Source organism: Helianthus annuus, chromosome 14, assembly GCF_002127325.2.
Source record: "Helianthus annuus cultivar XRQ/B chromosome 14, HanXRQr2.0-SUNRISE, whole genome shotgun sequence".
In the NCBI taxonomy this organism is placed as follows: Eukaryota; Viridiplantae; Streptophyta; class Magnoliopsida; order Asterales; family Asteraceae; genus Helianthus; species Helianthus annuus.
The window spans coordinates 10,640,867-10,649,148 of record NC_035446.2 but is presented as its reverse complement, the minus strand read 5'-3'; the positions used below and the strand labels follow the sequence as shown (position 1 = coordinate 10,649,148).

The following is an 8,282-nucleotide window of genomic DNA, read 5'->3' as shown; positions in this document are numbered from 1 at the left end:
TGCTCTAGTGTTGTTTATCATGTAGAATGACGCTAAAGAAACCTTTTTGAGGTCTCAAAGTTTAATTGGTTTCCTATAACAAGATGCATTTGCATTTCTCTTTTGATCAGCCTTTCCCGTAAGTGAAACTTTATGATTTTGTAGCTACAGCTGATATTCATTTGATTTATCTTTCATTATATAGTAAGTCAGCTATTAAGAAATTCTATTCAGTGATATGCTAGATCCTGTTATCTGACAATTAGAATCTTAATAGCGAAAGGAAAAAAACAAGGATACCTTGTCCCAATTTGACAATATGTTGTTTATTTTTGATGTCACGTCTTCTTCATCATGCAAAGGCCTATTATTATTTTGAGCAACAAAATACAAAAGAACCATTGAATTGTATGAACTTGCCTCCCAAGAAAATCATATATCCAAAGTCTTTTATTTGATCACACATACCTGATTTCTTTCTTGCGAGTCTCCAAGTGTAATAGAATTCTTTTTATGTGGATCGCTGTGATGCTAAATATAACTTTTAACTTCCACCATAGAGCGGTAAGTCTTGCTGGAATAGTTATGGTGGTAAAACTGCAAAGGGATATCATATATACCTTATTTTCTTTGTGTGATTAGTTAGAGAGTTTTTAGGAGGTTAACTGAATATGCAAAACTCTGTACATTGGCCGAACCTTATCAATTGTGCCAGTGTCCACTCTTCTCCTTTTCTCCTCGGTCCAACCGTCAAGCAGTTTGGACATCGGGAGATATTCCCCTCCTTCTGTACACCATTGCTGCACTTACAAAGTATAAAAATATAGGAGCTAGAGAGAAAGATGCGGGTGCAGTAAAAACTTGATGGAATCAGAATAACTTTTATACAATAAAACACTAGAATGCAGTTTGAACTCGCTAATACCTTTACTTAAGAACAAGGCTGAAAATACTGACATCTTAGTCACTAGCTAGAATTGGATGCATATCATTCATGTAATTACCGAAGGTTGTTTTCAGTTTAAATGGTGAAATCGATGTACTTCTAATTTGGAAACATCAAGCTGTAGCAAAATGGAACTAGAAAAAAGAACACAGTCTATTCAACTACCTATTTTTAATAAAATTAAGAAATTTATGTAGATAGAATCCTTTAAACAGTTCACTGCTACCTAAGCAAGGCACGGAAGAGTCTCCAGGGTATAATGTACGCATGGGTGTATCTAGACTTTGAAATGGCTAGACCAACCATAGTAATATACTAAGTTAGGATAAACTATTGTAAATCTGGACCAATTTGTTTTGTTGTGTACTGTTATATTAAAATTGTAGCAAAATTCCAATAAATAAGGCTTTAGATTTGTTCATAACAATAAAGTCTGAATGTGGAACATTGTTTTCCATCAAATAGTAGTTATGCACCTGTTGTAAACCTGAACCATTGGTTTAGTGCAAGTCCATACTAGAAGTGGTTCATGTAATGGTGAAATTGGGTAATGGGAGGTTATATTTACACAATCAAGTGTTACTAAAAAGTTCAAGATTAATCACCGCATCCATGGCTTCAATTTCGGTACGTTCGGGTTCAGGAAGGCTGATTTTGATGCTTGAAGTACCTATTACGATAGATTTCTGTAATGTTCTCCTTTTTCGACGCTGGTTTGAAAAATTACTATTAGTCTTACACTTTCTCAAATCACTTCAAGAAGAATAATGTGAGTGGGACTAATCCCTTAAGATAGCATTGCCACATAGAAAACGAGCCAAGACAACCAGTTTATAGGCTTACCCTTTGCATGGATGGTGTGCTATATGAGATTGGGTCAGCATCAATAGCGTATTCGTCATCACTTGCTATAACCGTTTCATTAACGTCGCCCTGCGTGTCGAATGATTTGAAAACGCACTATGTGAACCGTAAATAGTGCACATAATAAAAAGGGCTGACGAAAATTATATTGATAATAACAACATAAATGAATAAAATAATAATAATAATAAAATTTATTGGGTCGTAGCTATATGTTTCCATCCTATACTTACATTAGATTGAGAAACTTTCGGTGCGGAATATGACTGCTTCTCCTCATTTATGTTTGTTGACTCGTGATTGGGATTATGGGAATTTTTTCCATTGCTGTTCATGGTTTCCAAAGTGTTTAAAGATGCCATATCTTATGCCAGCTGAGAACAATACAGATCAGTTAAATATAAATTCTAAAATGGGTAACACAATATAAACACAACACATTCAAGAATTAGATAGATAACCAACACTCAAATACTTAGATCCACATTTTGTTCCCAACAGTACGGTTTACATTACATAAATGATTATCAAATAAAAGATATCAAGAATCAGTATATACTTATTCAGTGAAGCTTGTTCATTTATAAAGGACTATAGATTAACCAGTCAGGTAATCTTAATGAAATTATGACATCACTAGTAAGATTGAACATGCTAGCCTTGATCTTCAATTCAATTTGATAAGTATGCGTCTAACCCTTGACAAGAGTTAACCCCCCTCTTAAAAACTAAAAAAAGGCTTACGAACACGAACGGGAAGGACACCGATTAAAGGATAAGGTGATAAATTTGACACAGAATATTTGATTATAAATTAAAAGTGATAAATTTAGTTTAAAGAAAATTGCTAAAACTGAAAACACCGTAGCTAAAAACTAGGGTTTCTCTAGAACCTTTCAAGAAAAAAATTAGAAAAAAGTTGTCAATTGGCCGGTTGCAGATGACCATGTTTCTTTCTGAGATTATAGGCCCTGGATTTTCTCACACTGCACTTACCTGATTGTAATGAAATTTGAAATGCAATCTGGGTGCAGGAATTAGGGATTCTGCTGGAACGAAAGAACAGCGCTGCTTGTTTTATTTTTAGTAGGAGCACGTCACGTCTTTTATATACTGAAACCTGACTTGTGTATTACAATTAGCAACCCCTAAAAACCTGAAATTTACACCCAAGTCCTTGTCAATGGATAGCGGTGTCCTTCAAACGTAACCAACCTCAACAATAACATAGTTATTTTAAAAAATTCATTCAAGATTATATAAATGGAAAAAAACATTTATTTCCCCAAAGAACTCGATCAAATCCATGATTATCTTAATGTCTTTCATTTTCTATCATAAAACCCATGTATTACATGGGTTTATAAACTAGTATAATAGTAAAGGTATAAAAAAATATTGTTTAATTGAAAACGAGAGGAAAAAAGTAGGGATTTTTAGTATAATTATATGTATAAAGATAACAATTCCAATGTGAATGCTCTAACCATTCTTGGATGATCTAGTGCGTCGAAATCTAACGTGGAAACCTTGGATTATTGCAAACAACTTACCTTAAAAAATTCTGGCATGGAAAAGTGGATAACCGTTGACTAAAAAAGGTAACTTTGATCCATCCCAGTCATGACGTTGATTATTTAGGCGACACTAGTCCGCTCCAGGGATTCTGATTTCCTTTACACTCACGACAACCACGACAAGTAGGGTGGTTGTTTCAACTGGTTCGAAGGTTATCTACAATTCATGTAACAATCAAATGTGTGCGTTGTGTATCACACATACATGTCTATTTTATGAGTATTCTAAACATCATATCTAAATGCGGGTGTAAACTAGTTTTGGCTACTAGGTATTGTTAATTTATTTCATGATTACATGATTCTTTGATTTGGCCTTTGGTGTTATTTTTAAGGAATGCTCTGTTGATGCAATAATGATATTGGGTTGTTGTTTCCACCACCATGTTAGTGCTTCTAGAAATGTTCTGGTCTGTTTGGATTGTTGTTGTTCGATCATCATCAGGGCATGTTTTTTTTTCTATTATTTTTCTGATAGTATCTTAAACCACTTTCATGAGCGGTAAAATAGTGTTATTGAGCTTAGAAATCATGAATCTTGCAGTAAATGGTATAAGATTCCATCCTTATGTAGAGATATTGGTTTGCATTTTCATGGAGAATAATGTTCTCAAGAAATAAACACAAGCATTTAAATTTGTGGAAAATATAGTCTAATCTATGATGTTAAAAGTGTTTAAAAGTGTTTAAATGACTTTGGTGTTATGAAGTGCTGTTATGTCACACCCCTATTTTCCACGTGTCACCAGTGGGCCCGGTGGAGAGTATCGTGACGTCATTGATATCATCATAGTCAAACAACACAACATATAAATGCACAGCGGAAGCAAAAGATATAGATTTATTTCAATTGAATAAATTGTAATGTTTAAGTATCACAAAACAGTCGAAACAGATCCACAGGCAGATCAAATAAAAAGGAAAATTGTTCAACAGACTTTGACATCTAAAGCTTGCGAGACTTGAGTAATGATGCCTGGAGTAGCCAGCATATTTCGTCTAGTACCTGCACTTAGCCTTTTTGGAAAATACGTCAGTTTGCACTGGTAAATACAACTCAACTGACTCATTTTGAAAAGAGTTTGAAAATTGATTTAAATGCACTTCGGCAAAATATTTTTATAACTTGGGACAATTATTCAAAATAATCTTGTGTACAGTTTTACTCATTTGTCGTCCATTAGGGCCGGTTTGTAGGGCCGGACTTAAGTTAACTGACACGCCACAGGTATAATGCCCACAAGGTCGATTCCTTATAGTGGGATACCAGTTTTTACATAATGCAACTGTCAGGTGTACGCCTACACCCCGTGCTTAGGTCGTGGCCATTTCATGAATGATTCCAAGGATATCCGGGACAGGGTCATTTAACCCCCAAGGGCCATACACCAAATAATACATATCAAACGGGTTATGTAAAACATCAATCACAATACGATTTAAATGACTACATACACCCGACCAAGCGGTACTTTTATAGTACCGTATCCCAAGCCCGTGTAGGGAAAATAAGTTAAGGGTATTTACCTGAGTAATGTATAAATCAAATACAGCAAGTGCACGTAGCTTTTACTGGGCTCCTAATCTGGAACGAAGGTTTTTAATAACCTATTAGAATCCTAACGGGTCTATAATCAAGCTTAGACTTAGACCGGTTAGTTTTCAAAAGGAAGATACGGTTCAATCACATGATAAAGCGAAGACCGGTTTAGAATGTGGTTTTGACCCGACAAGCTTGAATACTTGCTTAATATGGGTAACTTAATCACATTCTGGATTTTGAGGCAAAAATATTATGGTTTGACCCATTTCGGCTAATATGTATAAACAAGTTACATAGACCGACCCGAACGCGAAACAAGCGTAACGGGTAACCATAAGAGTCATGAACATGTTCCATAAGTTAATATGCCTTTGCTATGTTGCGATGTCAGTAGGATATCTTCCATTATGCCCAAAACGAGTTTAAAACCAATTTATGCTCCGTAGGGGTATTTTGGTCATTTTAAAGGTTATAAAAGAGGTTATATAGTAATCTGAGTTTCGGGTCTGATGTAAACAATAAAAATACTTAATTTACTAAGTTATATTAGTAGGGTACAACTTATATGTGAAATCTATCCTTTATAACCAAAGTATGCATCTTAAGGGTATTTTGGTAATTTCACATAGGCTTAAAAAGGTCAAAACTGGGATTCTGAGCTTAAGACTTTTGCTTACTGCTAAAGTATGAAAATTTACTTAAAACATCAGTAGGTATCAAGTCTTATGTATCTAAAGTGGTTTCAATATATACTATGCGTTAAAAACGCTTAAATAGGTGATTTTGAGCTATTTCCGGGTTCTTAAAGGGAAGCTGATATTTTTATTATTCCAAAAGGCTCAAAATACTTTATTTATCATATTAGATCAGTAGAAAAAGATTTGGTATCAAAAGGTTTGGTAAACTCATTTTATGGCTTAAAAGGGTAAAACCGACAACTACCGAATTAAGCTTAGAACTCTAGGTTATGATCAGCCTAAAAATAAATAAAAATCTCCAAAAATCCCAAAATATTATATTACATCAGTTGGGTAAAGAGTTTGGTATCAAAAATTGAATTTAGATAGGCTATATGCTAATCATACGGTTTATTTACTAAAAAGCTTCTTAATTACGCTAATGAGCATAACTCCTAATCTAGACCTCAAACTGATGTGAAATTTTGTGGACATGTTTATGAATCAGTAATAAAGGTTTTATTCCTTTCACATTCTCAAGAATCTCGTTTTAACATCAAATGGGCATTATGGTCACATTTAGGCATTATGGAATCATGTAATGAACTTTAATTCTAAAGGACCATGTAGTATAACTTTAGGAGGTTATACTAACATATAACATGGTCACAAGGGACCCTAAGGCATAAATAAACCCAAGCTAATTCGGATCAGAACTGAAAGTCAAAGCAAAGGTCAAACTTTGCGACTTTCGGTTGTGAACCGAGCCTATACTTAGAATTGTCGGGTTGAACATGCTTAGATATGTTCAACTAATATTTACCAAGTTATTAAAGTGACTAAACTGATTTTATAACTTTTTCATTATTGGTTATTAATTTTATTTAAAAACAAACCCGTTTGACTTTTATTTTAATTAGTTTGACCCGACAATTAACTATGTAAACGTGGTAATTAGGAGGAGCCCATTAGAGGGTTTAACACCTACCTAATTACGGTCACGTAGCCATGTTTGTTGCGAACCATGGCTCAACCGTTTATAAGTCAAAGCGTTTATCGATAACGCTTGACTTTTCGGTTTAAAACGCTAAATAAATAAACTAAGCATGAAGGAATCACTTACAAAAGTCCAAAGGACTGAAAGAGGTTCTCAAGAAGCTCAAGACCCTCAAGGAATGCAGAGAAATCAGAAAGGAAGGAAAGGTGCAAATGAAACCCAAAACAAAGGGGGTATTTATAGGTTTTTGAGAACCGTTAGTATCGTTCCTCGTAAACCGTGATCAAATCTGAGCCATACACCTATTACCCATAGTTTACAAAACAATGGGCAGCCCCTAGATTCAAGGATTGAGAGACAAGAGCAAAACCAAAGCTGGTTTTCAAAAATCTGGTTGCTGGCACCCCTATACGGACCGTAAGGTCCTTCACACGGTCCGTAAGGACCTTGGCTGCACATGGGAACTTTCATAAATTGACAGTTTTGGCCCCTGCACTCCCAAACGTCCTTTCTGATACATTTAAGGCCCGTTAAACCATTTTTAAGGCTCTACCATGATGCCTAAGCATAGGGAACATGAAACATGCTCAAAAAGCCGGATGTCGGTTCGTTTGGTCGTACGGTCCCGTTGTTTGGCTAATTACGACGAAATACGGACGGACGCTAAAAACGAACCAAATTACGCAACGAATGGAATTTTTATCAAGCCAAACACTAAAATAAAATATTTTAGTGATTACATAAATTTTTGGGTGTCCGGGGATATTCAGAATGCAAGATATGCGTGAAAATGCAAACTTGTGCACTTTTTGACACTTTTAGTCCCTGCATGACCTAAAAGTTTATTTTAGCGCACCAAACACCTCTAAGCCTATATCTAAGCTATACAAAGGTTAAATAGAGTATGTTAAACTCATGGTCATATTCCGTAAGGTCCGAAACCCTACGAATTGACATACTTTTGCAGTTTGACGCTTTTGATAATAATGGAAATCCTTTTGATGTGATTGAACTCATGTGCTAGATCTAAGTTCAGATGTGATTGAAGAGATGCACAAAAGAGTTACTAAATGTATCAGGACAAAACATGTGCTGAAATACGATTTCAAACGAGGTTGTTATATTGATAATAATGGAAATCCTTTTGATTTCGTTAAAATGTTCTGTGCAGGTACATTTATAGCGACATCAGAAGAAAACTTCAAAAGCTGAAGAATCGGTGAAGAATGAAACAATGTGCTCAACATGTGACAACTTTAAGACAGACAATGACAAACTCGTGAAAGATATGGCAAGTTTGGCATCTGAAGTCAAAAAGTTGAAAGACGAGAAACACGTTGTTGAAAATCAGATTCTTATTTTGAAAGAAAATTGTGAGAAGTTGAAAGCTGAAAATGACAAACTGTTGGTTGATTTTAACAGTTTGACATTGAAAAATCAAGAATTTGAAGGGCAAATGAAAATTCTTGAAGATGGGAGAAATGTGTTCAGTAAAAACAACATTGAAAAACAGAAAATGATAAATTCCCATCTTCAGAAGATTGTCGAACTTGAAAAAGAAGGTGAAAGCGCTCAAAAGAAAATCAAAGAGTTGGTAAAAGAGCTTGAAAACAAACAGAAATCTTCAGAAGATTTAGATTTCTGGATTAAGCTTGAAAACAAGAATCTGAAAGCGAATGAATCAAAATTTCAGGAACAG

The 8,282-nt window shown here is 34.8% G+C and overlaps 2 long non-coding RNA genes across 2 annotated transcripts; both read right to left on the bottom strand.

Moving 5' to 3' along the window:
* Positions 1 to 514: 514 nt before the first annotated feature.
* On the bottom strand, positions 515 to 1,632 carry LOC118486375. The gene is made up of 3 exons (XR_004878682.1): positions 1,531 to 1,632; positions 678 to 779; positions 515 to 576 (listed from the first exon to the last, which is right to left on the bottom strand). It is a non-coding gene; the product is annotated as an uncharacterized LOC118486375 (long non-coding RNA).
* A 141-nt stretch (positions 1,633 to 1,773) lies between these two features.
* LOC118486374 lies at positions 1,774 to 2,865 on the bottom strand. The gene is made up of 3 exons (XR_004878681.1): positions 2,786 to 2,865; positions 2,023 to 2,163; positions 1,774 to 1,858 (listed from the first exon to the last, which is right to left on the bottom strand). It is a non-coding gene; the product is annotated as an uncharacterized LOC118486374 (long non-coding RNA).
* Positions 2,866 to 8,282: the final 5,417 nt, after the last annotated feature.